The 21,797-nt window shown below is 40.0% G+C and overlaps 1 protein-coding gene across 3 annotated transcripts in view; it reads right to left on the reverse strand.

The window, feature by feature from the left end:
• Window positions 1-21,797, reverse strand: part of LOC108103484 (inactive dipeptidyl peptidase 10) — an 81,255-nt gene that overhangs the window by 22,721 nt on the left and 36,737 nt on the right. The window lies entirely within an intron of this gene.

Consider the following 21,797-nt stretch of genomic DNA (forward strand, 5'->3'; position numbering starts at 1 on the left):
CTTTGGCAAACTCTTGGAGTTTCGTGCCGTAGAGGAATCCAAATTGAAATGCTATTGAAAGTTTTTCCCGGCGACATTTACACACATGCACATGAAATTCAATTAGAGTTTTCAGTACTTTCATCAGCTGTTTTTCTCCCCCCACCCCCAATCCCCTTAGTTCATCCCTTTTGGGGCCATTTTCCTATTTGCCTGATGAGGAAGGGTAGGAGGTAGAGGCTGGGGTAGGGTTTTTGGGGCCAGCTGGGGCGTGAAATTGTGCCAAGGCAGCTTTTGGGCCAACTAAGTCTGAGGATGTCCTTTCATTTCTTTGCTTACCTGCAAAGACACAACAACAAGAACGAAAGGGAAGGCATTAAACATACATACAAACATACGAGTATATAGGCAGGGAGAAAGTCTGGGCCTAAAGCAAAGCTAGTCCAGTTAAAGTTTGACCATAAACACAAAAAGCCAAATTAATCATGACTCGGGCAGCCATAAAACACAACACACAAACAGCGCCTGGGAGAAGGTGAAAGGACCCAGATAATATAAGTCAACATTGCTTTCTATTAGCAAGACTTGTGCTGGGATTTAGCAAAGTTTACTTTAAATTACCTAATAATACAAGAGGTTTAAGTTGGAGCTTTATATATATATTTTAAATTTTAGTTTAATATTTAGTTGAATTTATCATTTAAAGTCTGTTTGAAAGTTCTTAAACTGATGAGACTGCTCTTTATTTATTTTGTGATAATGTTTATTACTTTTTGTTTAAATAATCCTTTTGAACATTTCCCCCGAAAGGTTTTCGATAGAGAAATTCCTAAGTAGAAGTCCATGTAAATTTGTTGGCCAATAATTCCCCTCCATTATTGGCCAACCCTTTCAAGTTTCGAGATATATTAACAACCAAAAAGAAACTTGTGCAAACTTTTTGTTTTGGTTTTCAACTTAAATTATCTGGGCCGAGGAGCCTAAATATCAAGTGGTTGCTGCTTCCAACTTGTGGCCAAGTGCGGGGTCAGAGAATGTCGGGATGATACGGCTCTACCCTGCCGAGTGAATCCCAAAAGGCACTTAGGCCACATGATGAGCTGGCTGACAGGTCAGAGAACCGGAGAATCAGAGAACCGGAGACCCGGGGACCCGGGGAAACGAAGAACCGGAGAAGCCAGGGCTCGAGTGAATGGCGTTGATGGGCCACGACCTTGCATTGGTCATGGTTCTCACAGTCTGTCGTGTCATCTACCACCCACTCAGGCATCAGCCATCCACCCATCCAACTAAAGCAGTGCCACCCAACCACCACCCATATTCATCCTTCGCCTTGCTCGTCTTCCATGTCCTGTTGACAGTTGCACTAATTGCAAAATGCTGTTGTTTGTTCGTCTGCCATTGTCTGTGGCATACTTTTAGGCAATTTGCATATTCCGTTAAGCAGCAGAGGAGCGGCAGAAGGATACTGTTCCAGCTGCATGCTGCAAGCTGAACGATGACCTGCTGCGTCCTGCCTCGCCGTTGAACTCCTTCCCATTCGCTTTGGCTACGTAAATATTTTCGTGCGACACACTCTAATTGATAATGAAGGCTTCCATTTCACTAATTGACACAATGATTAATTGTCAAGGAATCGATGTTTGTGTCTCGGCTGCATTTCATTAGCAGCTTGAAAAACAAAACTAAATATTTAGCAAATATCAGAAACAAATATCGTAAATTTTGTTTACAGAATTGGAGAGACTATTAAGAGATCTCAGAAGATCTGTTTTACTAAAAAAGACAGACAAGCTAGATTCCTACTACATTCATCTACCAACTAAATTAAGGAAAGTTCATTTTTTCCTTTCCATATTTTTTCCAGATTTTCAATTAAACCCAGGCTGGGAGAACATGAATTTTTAGTCATTTCCCCTGCAGTTCCCACCCGCCCTATATTTCATTCTCATTTCGAATGCACTTTTCTTTTTCCCGTGTTTTCTTTTATTTTTCCTATATGTGTGTGTGTGTGTGTGTGAAAAACGTGACCTCATACACAATCGTCCTTTATTTTTCTTTTTCCTGCCTTTTGCCCCCTCTCTCTCTGTCGTTTGCATCTAAATTATGGCAATTGAGTGTGAGCCACATAAATCATATCCAGCTTGCACTTGCTTCATATCCTTTAGTTGGTCTTGTACAGGGTATATGCACTGTGATTTCGCTTTTTAATATATTAATAATTAATATTTCTGTATACATATTCCACTTTTTAGTTGCATGTCTTGTTAACTTGTATAAAATGGAAATATAATAATAATATTATAGGGTACTAAACTGTTCATATTACAAATCTAATTTATTATTGCCTTTTCCCCATATAAATTATCTGAGCATAAGCTTAGGCTGAGCCTAGTGCAGTGATTTCTGGCCATATGCTGATAAAATAATAGAAAACCGGAGATTTTATGTATTTTTGCAGCTTAAGGTAAATTTATGGGAAATTTTCAAAATAAATAGAAATATTTTGAGAGCAGAAAAATATATATTAAAGGTTAAAGAGATGTAAGCAAAGTATTGAAAAGATAATCTTGAAACAAACCAATTTAATACATCAAATAAATATGTAAAAAACCAAAAGCAACATTTATGAAATGATCGTAAAAACTAGTGTGAAATATGGCACGCGAGGAACATTCTGGCTTGATTTTGAATGATTTACGACAAGTGCTCCTTTGATGTGTTGCCATTCCGTTTTGGCCATCAATTTGGCAATGGCAGCGGGCCAAAAGAGAGCTTAACATGCACAAAAGCCACCCACGGATACTTAATTTCCCCCCCTTTGTCGTGTTCAAAAGTGTGTGTGTGTGTGTGTGTCTGTCTGTCTCGGTTTTGGTCGTGTGTTTCGATTAATTTTTAATGAGAAACCATTTATGCGGCTTGGTCCGTTTGTGCCGCGCTTAATTAGTTGCAACTTCAATGGGATATTAATGGGTGGATGGGCGATGGTTTTTGGCGGCCAGAATGCAACAGAATGGGCGGACTCATTATGGTTGGACAGCAGGAATTTGGGATCATAATCGTTATGGCTGTTCGTCCCCTCGGCCCCCTTTTAATTAAACTTTCCAACCCTTGAGGGTCGAAATTGTGGCCTTGTTCGGCTTAATTGCTAACACGCACACATATACAAACACTTATACAGTTGTAACATCGGCAGGACTTTGTTCTAGCCCCCCTCAAAAAAGTATGCAATAAAAATTAATGAGCGGGAAAATTTTTATTGACGCGCCTTTGGCAATGCATAAATGAATAATGCCCCTGGGGTAAAACATAATGAGCGTTGCTTTTATGTCTATATACGTATGTATATGTGTGTGTGTGTGGTGGTATATATATTTGGGGGCGTAACGCGATGATTCAGGACACGCCCCCCTTTAGCAAAAACTAGGCAAACAACGTCATTGTTCGCACAGCTGGGGCGACTGAATAATCTCCGTTTGTTTGCCAAAAGAATTTCGCCCGCTCTGATTTGTGGCCACTAAAAGCTTCTCTGACATCAGCCGAAGGACATGTTGGGCCAGGACACTCAGGACATGCCATCGCTGGCCAAATAAATGAATGGACACACGTGTGCGATCCGCAGCGGAAAGGGGAATTGCCCACGTTGGTGGCAGTCACAGTGGAATCATTATTTTCAAATTGTACAAATTATAGGAATATATTTTTTCGCTTTTATAGCTCTAATTTAGTTCAAATAAGTCACAAAAGGACAACTTTTTTTGAACAGCTACCTATCAAAACTTAACTGCTGTGTCAATTTTTGTTTGATTTTGAAAAGTTAATTTTTTGGCTTTTTTGTAAAAATTGAAAAAATTTAACAATTTTAGGTGTGAATGCAGTTTTGTTGGAAATTTTATAACGAAGCCAACGAGGTATTCCATTCCAGATTCGGCCCACTATTGGCTTAGTTATGGGCATAACACTGTCACTTAAAGGGGGAAATAAGAAGAAACCTAATTTCGCATTTCAATAAGGGGTAGCATCGTCTTTTTTTGAGAAAAATTAAAAAAATTAACAATTTTAGGTGTGAATGCAGTTTTGTTGGAAATTTAATAACGAATCCAACGAGGTATTTCATTCCAGATTCGGCCCACTATTGGCTTAGTTATGGGGAAAATACTTCAATGTAGGTGGGAAAATAAGGTAAAAGCAAAATTTCGCGTTTTCGATAAGGGGTAACATCGTCGTTTTTAAGAAAAATAGACAAATTTTAAGATTTTTAGCTGTGAATGCAATTTTGTTAGAAATTTAATAACGAATCCAATGAAGTATTACATTCCATATTTGGACCACTATTGGCTTAGTTATGAACTTAATACTATCACTTAAAGGGGGAAATAAGGAGAAACCAAATTTCGCTTTTCGGTAGGGGGTAACATCGTCTTTTTTGCGAAAAATGAAATAAAATTTAACAATTTTAGGTGTGAATGGGGTTTTGTTAGAAATTTAAAACCCAATCCAATGAGGAATGCCTTTCGAGATTCGGATAATTATTGACTGAGTTATGGGCATAATACTGTCATTCTGAGGGAGCAATCGGCATAAACCAAATTTCGAATTTTCGATAAGGGGTAACATCATCAATTTTTGCAAAAAATCCACACAAGAGAAGAAATTTAGCTGTGAATGCAGTTTTGTTTGAAATTTAATAACAATTCCAATGAGATATGGCATTCCAACTTTTAGCTTTGCTCTGATCAAAATACTGAATCCAAAGAGACCCAATAAGGCTATAAGTTAATGACCATTTTATTCCATAGTGCGGCGCCATCGGTCTGGGCATAACAAATGTCCTCCACCCAGCTGTTCGGACATCTGCTGTCGCCTGCTTTTGCAAACCCCTTTGCATCGGACGCCCCTGCTAATTGCAGTTGGAAAGTGGAAAGCGAAGCGTCAACATTGCGCATACGCCACGTGGACTGCAGATTTATGAAAGCCCGCTTCTGGCCCTTCGGCCTCTTCAGCTGGAATTGAATCAAAGAGCTGGGCCATGTTTGCCCCGGTCATTAGCTGCCAAAAATAGCCAACTAAAAAACACAGAACACAAGTTAAAGGCCAGTGAAAGTGAAAAGGAAAATGCGGAAATGTGGAAATGGGAAATGGCCGAGAGGAGGCTGAAAGGTCGAGAGCAAAGAAAAGGCAACTTCTTTATGACATCAGCAGAGAAGGGAGGGGAGAGTGCTAGGTCACAAAAGTCACAAAAGTTGACCAGCAAAAAAAATAGCCCCCTGAGGGTGCGTGTGCGATGTGCGATATGCGATATGCAAACTAAACGGAGGCACGTGACCATCGCACACACTCAAACCCACGCAGGACATGCCAGCACACGCACATGAAAGGGAAGGGTCCTTCAAGGGGACTCCAGGTGGACACGTGTGGGTATTTCAAATAGACTGCGCTCTCACAAAACGAATCAAGATGGGCCGCAAAAATATGTAGTCATAAGAGGGTCAAGTAGCGTTCACAGGCAGCCAAAGCATATCCTGTGAATTAATTCAGGAGTTCCCTAAATACAAAAGGATATAGATATGGACAGATATACATTCTGTAAGTATAAAAAAATCTATAAAAAAAATACTAAATCAGTTTTAAAAGCTTGCATTTTCAGTTGCCCAACAAAAAACTCCCTTAAAAATGGACCCACAACTCCCAATTATTTCTTTAAATCCCCCAGAAATGTTATATAAAACTTGTAAAAAACTCATAAAATATTTGTTGTGTTATTCTTACGTTTCAAAATACCACCAAGTTGACCTGCAAAATGTTCTGCTAACAAACAAAGTTGTTACTTTGCCACGTAATAATTATCCCTCCCACCTCCGGAAATAAAGGATGGCTAAAAATAAACTTCAGTCTCGTAAATCGCGTGACCCAGGGGGTTCTTTTCTTTTCCTTTCTTTTTTTTTTTGTTATTTTCGGGAGGTTAATAGGGGAATGACCAGGGGGGGTTAGGGGTCAGAGGCTCCCTCGTTGGTTGAGTAAATTTTTGAGTTAAATACGATGTCTCCTCCGTGCGCAATTTATTATCTACGGAAGTGTCCACCAGCGATTGCGTGTTGCATGCGCTGGCCATTTAGCCGGCCACGCCCACTTTCCACTTTCGACCATCCAACGCCCGCCACCGCCCATCTAAATTTCCACAGCGGTTACATAGTGTTCTCTCCGCAAAAAGACGAAAAAAAAAAACGCACGTAGTCGGGCGGTTAACACAACAATTTGCCGAAGGATTTTCGTTATCGCTTTTAGAGCGGCAAACGAAAAAGGAGGAAATGGAGGAAAATCTACTGAAAGAAAATGAGTTGTACTAAGTCTAACGAAAGTCTGAGATCTTCGAAGGGTTCTTCATTACAAATAATGATATATTAATAATCTAAGGATTACCAACTATGATAGTTTGTTTATGGGTTGACTATAAAATGAGAGTTTACAATACTTTTTGAAGGAAAGTTTCACAGTTTTTCCCAAGTTTTCTTTTGTAAATAATCACTAGATTTCTTCTCAGTGTTCCCCAATGAGATTTGTGTTGTGCTAACTTTATTTTTGGTATGTTTTATTGTTGCTATCCGAGCATCTGTAGCACCTGTCGCAAATTGGCCAGCGAACGAGGGCTGAACCGAGAATTTTCCGAGACGTTGTCACGTTCTTCCAAATATTCTGCAATTCTCCACAGTTTCCATTTGTTTTTGTTTAGGTTGTTTTTTTTTTTTTGTTACCATTGTTCCCGTTTCAGTTTCATTTTTAAGTTAGTGCTAGCCAGTTTGTTTGTTTGTTGCATACTTTTGAGCAGCGCTTGATTTGGCCTGAAAGCAAATTGGCTTTTTCCCGGCACGTTTTTGAATTATAAACGAGATGGAGCGGGGATTTAAAAGGGGTTTCGGAGGCCTTTCAGATTGTGCAGGCCCTCAATTATGCACACACATCGGATGGAAAGGGGGCGGGGTGAGTGAGTGGGTGGTTGGTGCTTTGGAAAATGGGTCAAACACGCACAGATCTGGAAATTGCATCCAACAACAACAACAACTACTACTGGCCCCCACCCCATATGCCATCCTTCTATGCACTTTGACTTCTCCCCCGTGGCCAGCACCAAATGGCATAGCAAATGAGCAGGAGAAATAGAAATTGGGTTGGGGATGGAAGGTTGCTTAAGCCAGCTTTTCTAGCCGAAGAAAACTCCACACCAAAGCAGGTAATAAAAATCTGCCACTTTGTGCCGAAATGGAACGTAATAAAGTTGAAGCCAAGGCAATAATAACTGCCTAACTGGGATTTATGGAGATCTAGGTAGAGTCACTTTATGAATTCCTAAACTTTCTTCAAGATTTTCCTTTGGAATTCAGTTTAAACTTAAAGACAGCAATTATAGTTGATATAAGAGCCATATTTTCTATTAAAGTAACTACAAATTTGGAATATATACAACCTATATATATTACACTAACCTAATCTGGATGTTCAACTAGTTTTTGGCTTTCTTTCCTTGCCATATATGATATAGTGCCAACGTTGTCGCTGCCTGAAATCATATTGCCATTTTTTGGCCAGCTTATATTATATTATACGAATCCATATCCATATATAATCGCCATTATTCTCAGCTGATTGCCATTTGCAGGCACTCAACTTGATTTAGGTCTCAGTCACGCCCCTTTCTCCCACACATTCCCATCCACTTTTTCCCCCCAGAACCTCACTTCCTTTTTTATTTCATTTTTTTCCTTCTTTTTTTTTTTTCTTTCGTTTTGCTTGAGAACAATCTCTCACCCACCTCGAGTGGCCATAGAAATTTGCATGAGACGAGAGAAAGCTTTTGGCCCATAAATTCATACAAAATAAACTTGATGCCAAAATGTCTCGATGGCGACACGAATGCGCGCATGGAAGTAGTCGGAAGGGGGGCTGGCTGATGTGCTGATGGTGACCTTCAAAGGATGTTAGCCTGAGAGAGAGAGACTTGAAAACGATTCGGAGGCCACTTAATTCATCGCTTTCTTTGACTTTCCGCCCTCTATAGAACCCCTTATTTATCCTCCTCCTTTGCCACCACTGAACTATAAGCCATGTTTTATACATAAGGGGGCTGTCTATTAATGAATGCCACGCCCACACACACGAGCCCAAGTTGACAGTCGATCATAAAAAGCATAATGGAAGCATCCATGTGCCGCACATAAAATCAAAATCGAAATGGCAACTAAGTTGGCCAGAAAGAAGATGCTATGCTATTAAGGCCCAAAGAAGGAGAAGGGAAGTGGGCAATGGGATTAGACTCTTGTATAAACTTCAGTTCATATTGGTAATTAATATTTACTTAATGTTTTTTTGTACAGCTTAAAGAGAAAATCTTTAAAGTGAACTCCTTAAGGCGAGATTCGATATTCGATAACCAAAGATGTATCTCTCAAGACCGATTGCATGAATAAATCATTTCGATTTATTCAAATGCTATATCGATTTCTTAATGGCCAACTTATACGGCATTGTTGGCCAATTTGGCAACACAAACCGTGCAACCGATGGCAAAATTAATTATGCGACGCGTTTCGCTGGCCAGGAAGGAAGGCATCGAACAGCCAAGGACTCGCCACAAGGATCCGAGGATCCATCCGAACGAAAAACAGGCAAGGAGAAAGGCAAACAATCGATGGACAGAGGACAGGGGACAGGGGACATGGGACACTCAGACAGCTCAATCAATTCCAAGGGAGCAATGGTGGACCCAACGATATCGGCCAGATTCCAGATACCCAGTTACCGCTTTTCATCCAACCGTCGGTCACGCACAAGCTGGGCAAAAAGCAATCAAACAAACGGAAGATGCCAGCCGGAAGTTGCACAGTCAAACTGGACACGAATGGATGATGATGATGTGGATAAGGATGAGGATGAGGATGAGGATGATGCCATAACCCAACGATGATTGCGATTGGGACATTTGTCTCTCGTGTCCGGAGCATCTGTCAAATTTGTATGGAAATTTAACTCGAAGATATATGTATATATCTTAAGCTGATAAATTGACGCCTTTGGCTAATGTAGGGTTAAGGGTTCTATATGAAAAAGTGATTTTCTTTGAACTTCCCTTAAGTGGTTTTTAATAGAAATGACTTAGATGTCACATTAGCTGAGCCCTTTTCCTGTCCCCCAACAAAAAAACATTTGAAAAATCTTTAAAATATTCAATTTTGATAGCTAGTTCTTTAACTTTTTGTTTTTTTAGGAAATATATTATCCAAAGCTTATAGTAGATAATAAACTTGAGAACCTCTTTTTAATGCCCTTTTAAATAGCAAAAGCGTAAGCTTACAGATTGATACAGGAAAACCTTAAAGACTTTCCTTTCTTTTGTCGAATCATCCAATTGAAAATGAAACTGCGGCAATGAGCATGAATTTGAACATGAGCGGAAATCAATTGATTGGCGGCCACAGATGTGAAATGAGTTTACGCTTGTGCGAGTTTTCGCCCTGCTGCAATTAAATGTGCACAAACTGCCCGCCAACCCCCCCATCGCCTATCGGCCACTTTTCCGAAACCACTTTCTTATACTCCCTGAGTTGTCGTTTTCTTCGGCCTGGTTGAAAATCAATCACTTCTGGAGCTGCCAAAAGCGAAATGCCTTGTCATTTATATCCCTTAAATCGTTTTTGTATCCATCAAATGCCTGGGCACGCTCCGATTGTTGTTGAAAAATTGTCGGACATGTTCAATAATGTTTATCAAATGGCATCTCCTTGTGTGAATTGGGGATGTGTTTCCCCTTCACCACCTCTTATATATATTATTGTTGGCCTTCTTTGATTTGTTGTTTGATTTTCACCGAGGAAGACAGACAAAAAGGTAAAATCAAGAGCCAGATAAAATGAAATAAAATAAAATAAAGGCGAAAGTGTCAAAGTGCATTTGTAATGGCTTAACGGAAAGATGAAAGCTTCCCTGATTTATGGTTTCCTCGAGAACAAACCATCCACCACCACCACTCCTCGTCCTCATCCTCGATTCAGTTGTAAATCAGGGAATTGAATCTGTCGCCCATCCGAATCCTCGATGGTACGGCAATCTTCTGGCTGAGCAGCTCAACAGTTGCTGCAATTTCACTCCGTTGACCTCGGTTCCATTCCATAACCAAACCAAGCCAAGCCAAGCTATGCCATGCCATGCCATGCCCCGCCTTGCCATTCCATACCATCCACTCATTTTCCTCATATAGATATCACTGAAATCCGATGCATACTTCTTGCTCAGGAGAGCGGCAGAGTAAGCAGCGGTATTGTATCCTTTAAGTATATACCCTATGCGCTTTAAAGCGAGGTAGGCTTACTTTAAAATGAAGTTTTGGAGACTTCCATAAGGTAATTTAATAATAATTATCATTCTTTTTCAAAACTAAGTTAGAATTTTCTCAGTTAATATTAATGAATTTTATAATTACAGGGCATTTTGATATTCCACATTCCCCCAGCAAACACGAACCTTCGCCAGCCGATAATATTTATTTTTGGGCTTGCTGTGGCAAGAACTCAACTCAACTCGACTTCGGTGCTGTTTGCATGGAAGCTCGATGGCTGAAAGAGCTCAGTGGGTTGGCGTTTGCTTTTTTGATAAGAGCTCCATCGAGGCGGCTCGAGTGTTTGCCCAAGGCAAGCTGTCAATGCGATGATGCTGCCCTCGCTCTCGCTCTCGCCCTCTTCCCATCCTGGCCACATTGATTTTGGTCTGTTGGAAAATGCAGCCAGCCTCTGCTAGGGATTTCCTTTTATTTTTTTTTCCTCCTAGCCAAAGGCAAAAATCCCTTTTGAACTAAAAATGTTCTCATATCGCTGCGCAGCATTAAATATTCAGCCAGTTTGACCTTGGCAAGTGTCAGAGGAGTTTATTGCAAGCTTAGTTTCTGGTTTTCAGGGGGGGAACCCATTCAATTACCGTCCAATTAATTCAATTGCAGCCTTGCATTGACAGCTCATCGCTGACACATGTCGCAACTCGTTGTGCCCCAGGCGCCACATGGCGTATGCGTGATAATGTTGCGCATACGTCAGCAGTCTGTTTACGTTCATTCGTTCGCCACTCATCACCAAACTAAAAAACTTTCTCCCCTCTTGATAGGTAATAGCAGCAGAGCAGCAACGCACAGCCACAACTCGAAAGTTTCTGGCTTGATGATGAAAGTTTATGCTGGCATTTGATAGTATCAAACACCCTCATAACAAAATATTTGGTGCGAATGGGGGAGCCACGAAACTTGAACGAAATTGGAATGCAAATTTTATTTCGGTCTCCGGGCACTCGCAAAAATTATAACTAATTTAATAGATTTATATATATCTATGAAATATCTGCTGTTATATATTTCTTAATTAATGGGAAATTTCTTTTTTTTTTTAACTTCCTAAAATGCAGTGCCGACATAACATTATTTGATAAGCCCAAAACAAATGCCACAAAATTGAAATTGCCTATTTGATTAATTGCACTTCATTCGATTGGATTTATTTGCTGTCTCTCGACCAGGCATCATTTGCGGTTCGATATCATAGCTTGTGTAAATATTTAACTGGATTAATTAAAGCCTAAAGAGCTGGGATAAACGCATTCCAACGGACGGATATCTTCTGGCCCCATTCGATATGCACATCTCAACGTTAGCCAAGCGAATCGAAACGAAAAGCTGTCAGGCTAACGAAGCGGCACATCACACATTCTCCCCTTACCCTTACTCTTACCCTTGCCCTCACCCTACCCATCCAGCACACACAAACACACACACATTAGGGGTAGTCCTTGGCAGGAACTGGAAAGTCGTGGGCTCTAAGGAAGGTGGGTGGCACTCAAATCCGTTGGCAACTCAACGTACTTCGCAAATTGTGTTGCACTTGCCAGCGATTTTCGGTGCGGCTTTTAAGTGCAGCTCCAGACGAAAATAAAGTGCGGAATACATAAATCAAGCATCAATCATTCATCATCAATCATTTACAGAAACGTAGAGAAAAAAGTGCAGAGACACTTTGAAAAACATTTAATCACGTGAGTACCAAAAATGGCATAGAAATAGTTCGATTTATTTTTATGAAATAAACAAATATTTAAGTAAAAAATTAAAGAATTTGTCAAGAGGAAATTTTTGCAACATTCTCTGGCAGACATTGTAAAAATTGTCCTTTCAGCAAGTGCTGTAAATTTCGCCCGATATTTATGGCTTCGAATTCCTGAACTAAAAATTTATATGGACTTTGAGTTGTTTGTAATTTGAATGCCCAACGAGGCACTTGGCCACGTTGTTGTTGTTGTTGGTGTGAGTGTGAATGCGAGAGGGTCCTTTGCCATAAATTACACACACACACACACAGAGTCACACACATATGGCTGACATTCTGGTGCTGCTCCATCATCATCATCATCATCAGGATCCCATAGCCACCATCATCAGGATCATCATGATGATGGCCATTCAAGGCAGGCGGCAAGTGCATAATAAAATTTTATTATTTTCTCTGCTTAAAGCGGAAATGAATGCAGCCCTCACACACACACACACATACATACGCGCATATAAGAGGTCATACAAGTTAGCTCCTGGTCGGGATTCCAGCTGCTCCTCCACATCCACATCAGGATCCCCCCATCAACAGCAGCAAATTCAAGCTCACAGCAGCTTTTCAGCATTTTGCCCGTCTTATGCTCAAAGTAAATGGCAGCAAATTGCATTTTAATCACATTGTTGTGCTTGTGTGTGGAATGCATGGCACTTGCAGCAGGACAACAGCTGCCAAGGACACTGCCACAAAAGGGACGGTGGCAGGGGAAATGGTAGTGGTAGTGGCAAGTGAATTTCCTGGCACCGAGTTAGCCTCAATTAAACACGTCTTATCCCATCACAGTGTCACTTAACCCTAACTAAACTTTGTCTAACTCTTGGTTTACACTGAGGAAAATGAGTTTAAACTATCCTTTGGCCTGATTGCCCAACTGAGTTCCTAACCCTGAGTTATTAGCCCAATATCCCTTCATTGGCTTTTCCCATTGAACTTCATTTCGAGAGTCGCAGTTTCATTTCCATTACAGTTCACATGCCTCTGCTGCTGCTGCTGCTGCTGCTGTCAAGTGCAGAGTTTCAGAGAGATTTCCATCGGATTGCTGCAGGCTGATGTGATGGAAAATCACTGGGAAAATGGAAAATGTAGGAGTACCAGTGGAAGTGGATAAAGTGGGACAGAGATGGCCCGATGTAGATAATTGCCGAGTGGCATGCAGATTGCATCCCATGCAGATTAGTTTGCACATCTCCATGCTTTACATGGGATTTTTTCCGATTTCCCACTTTATTCTGCATTCGCCATTTTCCCCCAAACCGCAGTTTTCCATCGCCACTTTAATCCGTTTGATTACACCTTGATCGATTGTACCGACATATTGCGCATACGCCATATGAATACATTTTAATTAATATGCATGCCTCGCGGTTTTCCAACCTCAAGGCGGCAGTGCTCATAAATTACAATAAAAATATGCAGAGGGGCATGAGGAGCAGGGGAGGACATGCCAGGACCTCCTCACCTATTTTTCTCTTTCCCCTTTCCCCTTTTTTTTGGACCACGAGAAGCTTTCTTAACCACTTCCTCGGCTGCTGTCAAGAATTATGTTGCAAAAACTTCAGAAACTTTATGGTGTGCGGGGATCATAGAGAGCTAATCGACCTTTTTGATACAAAAGAGTTTATTCTATATAAAATTTATATCTTAAAATAGATTTATATTTTCGGATATATTTTTGCAAAAAGTTTTGTTTAAATTAAGTAAAATTCGCCTTCATTTGTGGAAATATTTCCCTGGCAAATTTGAAACTTCTTTCAGTTTGAAAAGTCTAGTAAAAACAACCATAAAATTAAGAAACCTATTAATGAATTTTCCAGCTTTCAGCCAACGCTAATTTGTTTATTTCCCCAAGAAATCCCAAACCATTTTGACAACTTGAATTCCGTAAAAACTTGGTGAAGTATGTGCTCGTTTTTCTTCCTTTTTTGTTGGCTTTAAAGAAAAACTTTTTAGCCAAAGTTTGTTTTATGTCATACCGCTCCTAATCCGCGTTGTTTATAGGGTATCTAAGGGGTATCCAAGGGGTATTCCAGAGGGGTGGCATAGAATGCGAAAAAAAAATGAAAATGCATGCGAAGAACACGAAACGGAAAACGCAAACTTTTTCGCAGCATTTTTCTTTATACGCTCGCTCGCCGGGGCCAAAAGCAACCCAAGCGGATTTGTAGCGTTTTTATTTATAAATTCCGCACTTTTTCTTCTTTTTTTTTTTGTATTTTTATATATATATATAGTATGTATATATGTTTTTTTGTTTTTATGTAAGGGGCGTGGCTTTGAGGAGGCAGTAGCTTTGGCTGTATCTGGATTTTGGTTACGTGCACGCAGTCAGAGATTAGCTAAGCAGAAATGACGACCAGTGCACGGAGGGGGGTTTACTGGATTGACAAGCGGGATGGGGTGGTGTTTGGCTTCACAGGATGTGGTTTCTCAGCTCAGAATGTCCTTGGCGGTGTAGGGGGTAGTGGCCAGCAGCACAGTTCGTTTGTTGGCTGCCATGCATGGAATTAGCCGCGTTAATAAAACGCCAGCGACTGCGGCAGCCAAATTGCCATTTAGGGATTTCCATTCCCCCCCCCCGTGCCACCCTCTCTGGTAAGATCCCAGCCTCCACCTACCGCCCTTAACTTGGCTTAACTTCCTATCTACCTCCCCTCTCTCTCTCTCTTTCTTTCTTTCTGACGCTCTGGGCAGCTCCAAAAACTTTTGCTCGTTAAAATAAATTTCGCTCTCTTCTATATACCAAAATAAAAATAATAAAATAAAAAAAAAAACGATAGAGTATGCTTAAAAGTGTAAGAGGAAAATTTTAATACTCTTGCTGGAAAAGAAAATCTGGCTTAAAGCAAAAGGGTTTGGTGGTTAAAAAGTGAAAGAACCACCTCAAGATCCTGATAAATAATAGTTAGGTATTTTCCTGAACGAATTTAATATTTTTGGGATTTTAAAAAAAAATTTTAATAATATTTTAAAAGTACTAAAAATGTAATAGCAAGTTTATATTTATAATAAAGACCCTTTCTGACCTCTTTTTATATAAAAATATTTTAAGATTTTCCGCAAAACTCTTCACACTTTACAGCTTTATTTCGTGACAAAAATTCAAAGAGTGAAATTTTGCTGATCGGAACGACCATAAGCTTCCCATTTTTATGTCGAATATTTTTCTTAAGAGTTGGCAAACATTTTGGCAATTTTATTGTACCCTCTGCTGGAGTGTATAAAATACTAAATGTTTTTCCTTCTCCATTCTAGGGCTTTATCGTTTCTGTTGTTATTGTTGTTGCTGCGTGAAAATTTACGCGCTTGAAGCTTTTATGGCTCATGAGGGCCCATTGCCGTCTAAGCCATTGTCTTCGGGCTCTGGCCATGTTTATGGACTTTTTCGCCAGGCAATTAAATGTGCGCTTCCCGTATACAGTTTCGGTCAGAATAATAGTAATATAATGGGTAAGTAAAGTGCATTCTTAATAGTATATTTTCCTATCTTCCAGATATTAGAAGGAAAGTTATTACAACACTTTTCCCCCCTCTTTAAAATGTTTAAATCCCTTTAGTTTAAGTTTCCCCATTTAGTAACTATTTTCTATTTAATTTTCCCATCAAATATTCCTATTATTTTGTCCACAATTGTACCTACACATGGCGCTCTCTTTTGGGCACTTTTGCAACTGATTGAGTTGCAGTCGCGCTAAAAACTTGCTAACAGCACAGGCACCAACTTTTCCGATCCGGCTTCTTGGCCGAAAAAAAAAACAAGCAAACGCACACACACCCACATACACAGAGATGTACTGAAAAAGTTTGGAGGTGGAAGAAACTAGGAGACAAAAGGGTTTGGGGGATCAATCAGCTGGGGAGGTCCTTGCAAAAGTTGTAAATTGTTTTTATTGTCAGCAGCATGCTACGCCACTGGTACTGCTCCTGTTGAACTTTCACTAGTATTTTTGGCATTTCTCTCTGGAGTTGGCCAAGAATTCATTGGCTTACTTAGCAAGTTTGCTTAGCTGGAGGCGATCTCTTGACTCCACTTGCAACCGGGATTTCAGTTAAGATTTTCTCTACTGAATTTTGTGCAGGAATGTCGAAAACAGAATTAGTTTTCAGGTTATTTGTGTAAACTAGTTTTGGTTTAGTTTAAAGTTACTATTTTATAGATTTTTATGTACTTTTCTCAGTTAATTATTATCTAAAAATAACTTAAAGTAACTATCTTTTTTAACCTTTTTTATCTGAAGTTTAAGCTCAAAGATGAAGGTTTTTTTTTACACGTTTTGGGGTTTCGCTTTTCTCAAACGATTTCTTTGGCATTTTTTTGGGTACACCTGACTTTGGGCTAAGATTTTCTCACCCCTTGGCATTCGCCCCTTTCTTTTTTACCCTCAATTGATGTGCTCGTCACGTGTTGGCGCCTACGCGTATGCAGCACAAAATTTTAATGCTTTCTCCTCCGCGTTTTCCTCGTCAGACATGAAGGTCATTTTGATGGCAGTTTATTCATCTGCTCTTGGCTTTTCTCTGCGAAAAACAAAGCAAACCAAACAAACAAACAAACAAACGAACGAACAAAGAGGGCGAAAAATGGAAATAAATTAAAATTAAAACGAAATAAATTAGAAAATAAAAATTGCGCAAATGCAGAGAAGATTTTCGCGCAGTTTTACGCCAGTTTCCCCCAGCGCCTTTGTCACAGAAATCTCTCGTTGGTCACGTACAAATGACGACGCGGCACAAGGAATTTTTAGATCTTTTGTTTTAATCATAAATTGTAGGCCATTGGTGTGGGCCGGGGGGAGATGGAGAGAGCGGTGGTCTTTGCTTGCCTTTCGGGGTGGACAGCTACAATAATGTTTTTCGCTTTGTTGCGTAGTTTGCAATAAATTTCAACACAGCCTCCATCCCTCCATCTTTCCGCCCCAACGATAGCACTTCACATTCATTTTGCATTTTTGGCTTTACGCTTTTTGGCAGAATGGGTGGTGGTGGTGGTGGTGATGGTGCTATGGAAAATGGGAAAACTGGGTGGCTGACTGCTGACAGATAGAGCGTCTGACCAGCTGACAGATCGGAGGGAGAGGCAATGGCAATGAAGGGAAACCCGAAGGTTTTGCCAGCCCAAGACAAATGATAAGCGTTGACATTTTCTTTTTCCACTTTTCCCCACTTTGAATACTCTCAAGTTTTTCCCCAGCCTCGGCGTTGTGTGATAAATTGCCAACAATCAAAATCCAAAGGCCAAATGCTCTCCCCCTACTTCCTTGCCTCCTCTGTGGCAAATGTAAATTTAATACTTGATTACCTGAAAAGGCAAAACGGAAAAATGCAGGAAAATTCTACGAAATTTGATAAGCAATTTTTCGTCTATGTATTCTTAGCGCAGCAAAACAAAACGCAGAAGGAAAAACAGAGCAAGAACAAATATCCCAGGGGAGATGAAATTGTTGCCAGGAAAAACAGAAAACAGAAAAAAAAGACAAGAAAACTGTACAAGAAAATGTTAATTTCAAGTACAGAGCTCTTTAAACGACTTTCATTAAAGTAAAAACTTAAATACATAAAAATGTTATACTAAATTTAGTAAATTAATTAAGCTAAAGGGAAACATAAGCTGGCTGTTATTTTTCCTACCAAACTATGTGCCAGCTCAACAAGAAAATCCTCCAAGAAAGATGAAAGAACTTCGTTTTGGGTCCCCTAAAAATTGCTGGATATTCATTTTCCTTCTATTTTCCTTTTCTAATACCAACATTCAGCAACTTCATTGACTTTCCCTTCTCTGAAATGTCCGTACATATCTTTTCATCTTGTCGGCCTTATCTTTATCTCTATGTCATCGTCGGCTGAGCGACCGCAACAAGCGCATATGACATATGGAAACTGTTCTCGACTTTCCCTTTTAGCCAGCCATTTCCAACTATGACCCGTAGAAAATTTTCAAATTTAATTCAATTAGTTTTTCGTAGCTTTCGCTTTTTGCGGTTCTCGTTTTTATGAGCAATTTAAGTAATGTTGTACCGACATAACCTCAGTGCCGCTGCCCATCGCCCGTATTTGCCTGCAAATATTTAGAGAAAATATCTGGGCCCGAGACCCCCGGCCTATTCTGTGGCTGGCCGAAAGGAAGCAAACCAGAGTTGGCCAAAAAATGGCCAAGAGAAATGAGTTGGCTTTTAAAGTCGATAATGGGTATACTCTAGGATGAGTTTTTATATGGAAAAACTTTGAATATTCTGGGAAAATATCAGAAATTAACTACAACTATTTTTAAAATCAAAATTGGAAGAGTGAAAACTTGGAATAACTCAAATTCTTTAAGAAAATCCTTGTAACATCCTCAAAATATAAATACCCCTTCGTTAGGGTATGAAAATCGAAAGAGAAATGCCTGCATGAAGGGAAATTTAACATGTGTTCGTTGAGGATTTTCGGGATGGGCGATGGCAGCGACTTGTAGGCGGTATCTGACGAGCTCATCTTGTGGTTTTTAAGTGCTCTAACGGCATGTGCCGCCCCCTTTTTTCCGGCCTCCTCCTTCTCGTACTCGTCGTCGTTGTCTCCCTTTTTTGCTTTTTTTTTTTTGGTGATTTAAGAAAATTGATGGCTTGCTCTTGACATGACTTGCCAATGGACCAATGGACGAAAACCCCAAAAAAAGCCCCAAACCCAAGGGCGTGACAATGCCAAAAGGAAAAGGAAGTCGCAGCAAAAAAAAAGAGAGGAAAATGGAAGGAGGAGGTGGAGGAATGGGCTTCTTAAAAATTCATAGATTTGATTTGCTTGTAGTGAGTATAAAGATGTTTGCAGAATCCCCAAAAGGATTAGAGAGCCCAAGACAAGCAGCAAATTGCCACAAGAATATGCCACGGCTTCGGGGATTTATTTGGAGAGTCGTAAAAATGTGACAATAAAAATTTGCAAGGAGACTCGTAAAAAAACAACAAGAAAGGAACCAGCTTTGATTTATTACACGCTCGACAAGAGATGTAAACATGGAAAAATCAGCGAAATAGGTAAGAAAATTGTATTAAAAACCAGAAGCTTTTAGGATTTGCTTTGAATTCTTAAATTATTATTAAATTAAAAAGAAAAGGCATTTAAAAATCACTTAAAAATAATAGATATTCCACTTATTAATCTCCATTTAAATTTCAGTTTCTTTCTTTCTTGAATCTCCTCTTAACTCTATATATATAAATCTGAAGTGTTAATTAAGCTCGCTACATTTGCAATGGAAATGAAGTTTGAGGCATTTCCCTCCCGGCTAACGCTTTTCGGGCTTTCCCAGAGCGGAAATTAGCTCACTGAAGAGCCTTCGACCCGGATTCAGTCAACACTTTCACTTTCACTTTGATTGCTCGCCGGGAAAAGGGGTTCGAAATTCGCTCACGCAATGCAATTGTGTCAACTCAGTGGGAATTCCCTACCTCCCTACCTCCCCACTCTCGTAAAAATAAAAATAAAAATAAAAAAGAAATCCCTTTGACTAGATTTAATTAAATACAGCGCGGGACTATATATATACAAAAAAGAAATAACGAATTTTCAGCATTTTTACGCTTGCGTTTAATTAGAAGAGCCACGCGAAGGGAGTGAAAAGGGCTAAGCTAAGGCGGCCACGTGGCGTATACGCAATGCGCCAAAATAATAGGAAACAAAAAAAAAAAACAAAGATATATAGAAAAGCGAAAGCTCACTGAGAAATCGGTGTCATGTTAATGACCGATTAGCATGGCGTGTGTGCACCATTGGGGCTTAAGTCTTCTCTTCGCCTCGGAGAACTCGTCAGAGTTGGACAACGTGAACTGTGACCTGTCAGCTACACTCCAAAAACGCACTTCCCTGGCGGTGAAAGGTTACGGCTCAAGTTACGGCATAGTTTAATTGAAAACTCAAGAGGGGAGCAGGGAAAAATGGCCATCAAGGAAAGTCATTTCCTGTCAATTACTAAGGTTGAGGAATTTTCATGTAATTAAAGTACGTACTGAGACATAGACTTTAAAATACTTTGATTACGTTTTTGTTAAGTTAAAAAATTAAATTCTTAAACAAACACCTAAATAATATTTAATTTACTTTACTAGTCTTGACCCAAATTAGTGCTATATTTTTGCAGATTTGCCTTGGCCAAGCAGCAACTGCAAATTTGGTTAATTTCTTGTGCCATATTTCCTTCCGGTTTCTTTTTGAGCTTTCGCCCTGGGAACTGACCTAAGCGGATTTGTCCACATAACAAATTAAAATGTGGCACGCACAAGGAAAGCCCATCGCAATTTTCACCGCCCAACGAATGGGCGTTTTCGCATTTTCGCAGGCATCATCATCATCGTCGTACCGCAAAAATGGAAATTTTGTGTCGCATTCCAAGGAAGTTCATATATATCATGTAAGTTTGGCTTCTTTTTTTTTCGTTTTTCTTTTTGTGGGTGGTGGTAGGTGCTATATACATAGTCGTTCAAAGATATATATATACACATATAATGGTTAAAGTAAATTGGATTTCGCTTTATGCAAATTTATGCGCACAGATTGAGTGACATTAATGGATGATGAAGTCGCCAGCCATGACTGAATCGCAATCGCAGCAATCGTGTAGAAGGGGGGGGAGATGGTGGCCAGGCGGGCGCGCCTTGGGGCCAAATCTTACTACCCGCCCAGAAGAGAGGTAGGTGGAGGCCGCGAACGTGCTTTTACTATGACCACAAAACCTGAACCACTCAAAGCTACCCTCCGCCTTCCCCAACTATCAAAAACAGGGTTACTGCAGAATTGTGGCTTACAAAAAATATGAAAAACTGCAAAGGCTACAACCTTTTGACAACTTTTTGGTAATACAATGTTATAGATTTAAGGAAGAAATATTATAAACTTCATTTTTCAAATCTCTTTTACAGGTTTAAGGCTTTACCTTACTTTCAAAATTCCCAGATTTACGGCTAGAGGACGTACACTACCTTCTGGCCGGAAAGAAAGTACCCTGCCAGGATGGCCCCTAAATAAACATATTCAACAAATTGCAATCAAAAGCTGGTGGTGCTGGCAAGGGACAAAGTGAAAGGAAGAATTTTCGGCTTAATTAGGAATGAACACAACACACAGAGGGGGAAAAAGAATGTGGGCCAGTGGGTTTTTATACGAGGGGCGAACGAAGAGCTTGCTCATTAAGCTGTTGTTGCTTTATGGCCATTTAAAACATTTATGGCCAAGAGCGTTTGAATGACAGGTGCGATGGCAGCAGCAGCAGTAGCAGCAGCGGACAACCTTGCCCATTATGTGCCTCCTACAATCTCCACCTGCACCTGCCACCCACCCCTCCCGAAAAACCAGTCACCGTTTTTAATTGTGTGTTTACAGGGGGAAGCAGCAAGAACAACAAGGACATTGTGATCCTGATTGCCACTTTCCAAATGGCATTCTCACAATTTAATTTTTAATGTCCGCCTGTTTGTGAGCTTCTTTTTTATTTAATTTATTCATTTACTTATAGTTTTTTTGCTGTTCCGGCCTGCGGAGATGTTTTGTTTATTTTTGTGATGAAATTTAATTAGTCCCGCTTGCCTTATTTTGTTTTTGTTTTGATTTTAGACTGAAAAGAAATTAGCGTTTAAGCAGGGCTAAAAAGTAAGCTCTCTCTGAGGGAAATTTTATGATTTTTCCTCATTTTAAACTCCATAGCCTTCGGACTAATTG

This window comes from Drosophila eugracilis, unplaced genomic scaffold (assembly GCF_018153835.1).
Source record: "Drosophila eugracilis isolate 14026-0451.02 unplaced genomic scaffold, ASM1815383v1 contig_496, whole genome shotgun sequence".
Classification (NCBI taxonomy): domain Eukaryota; kingdom Metazoa; phylum Arthropoda; class Insecta; order Diptera; family Drosophilidae; genus Drosophila; species Drosophila eugracilis.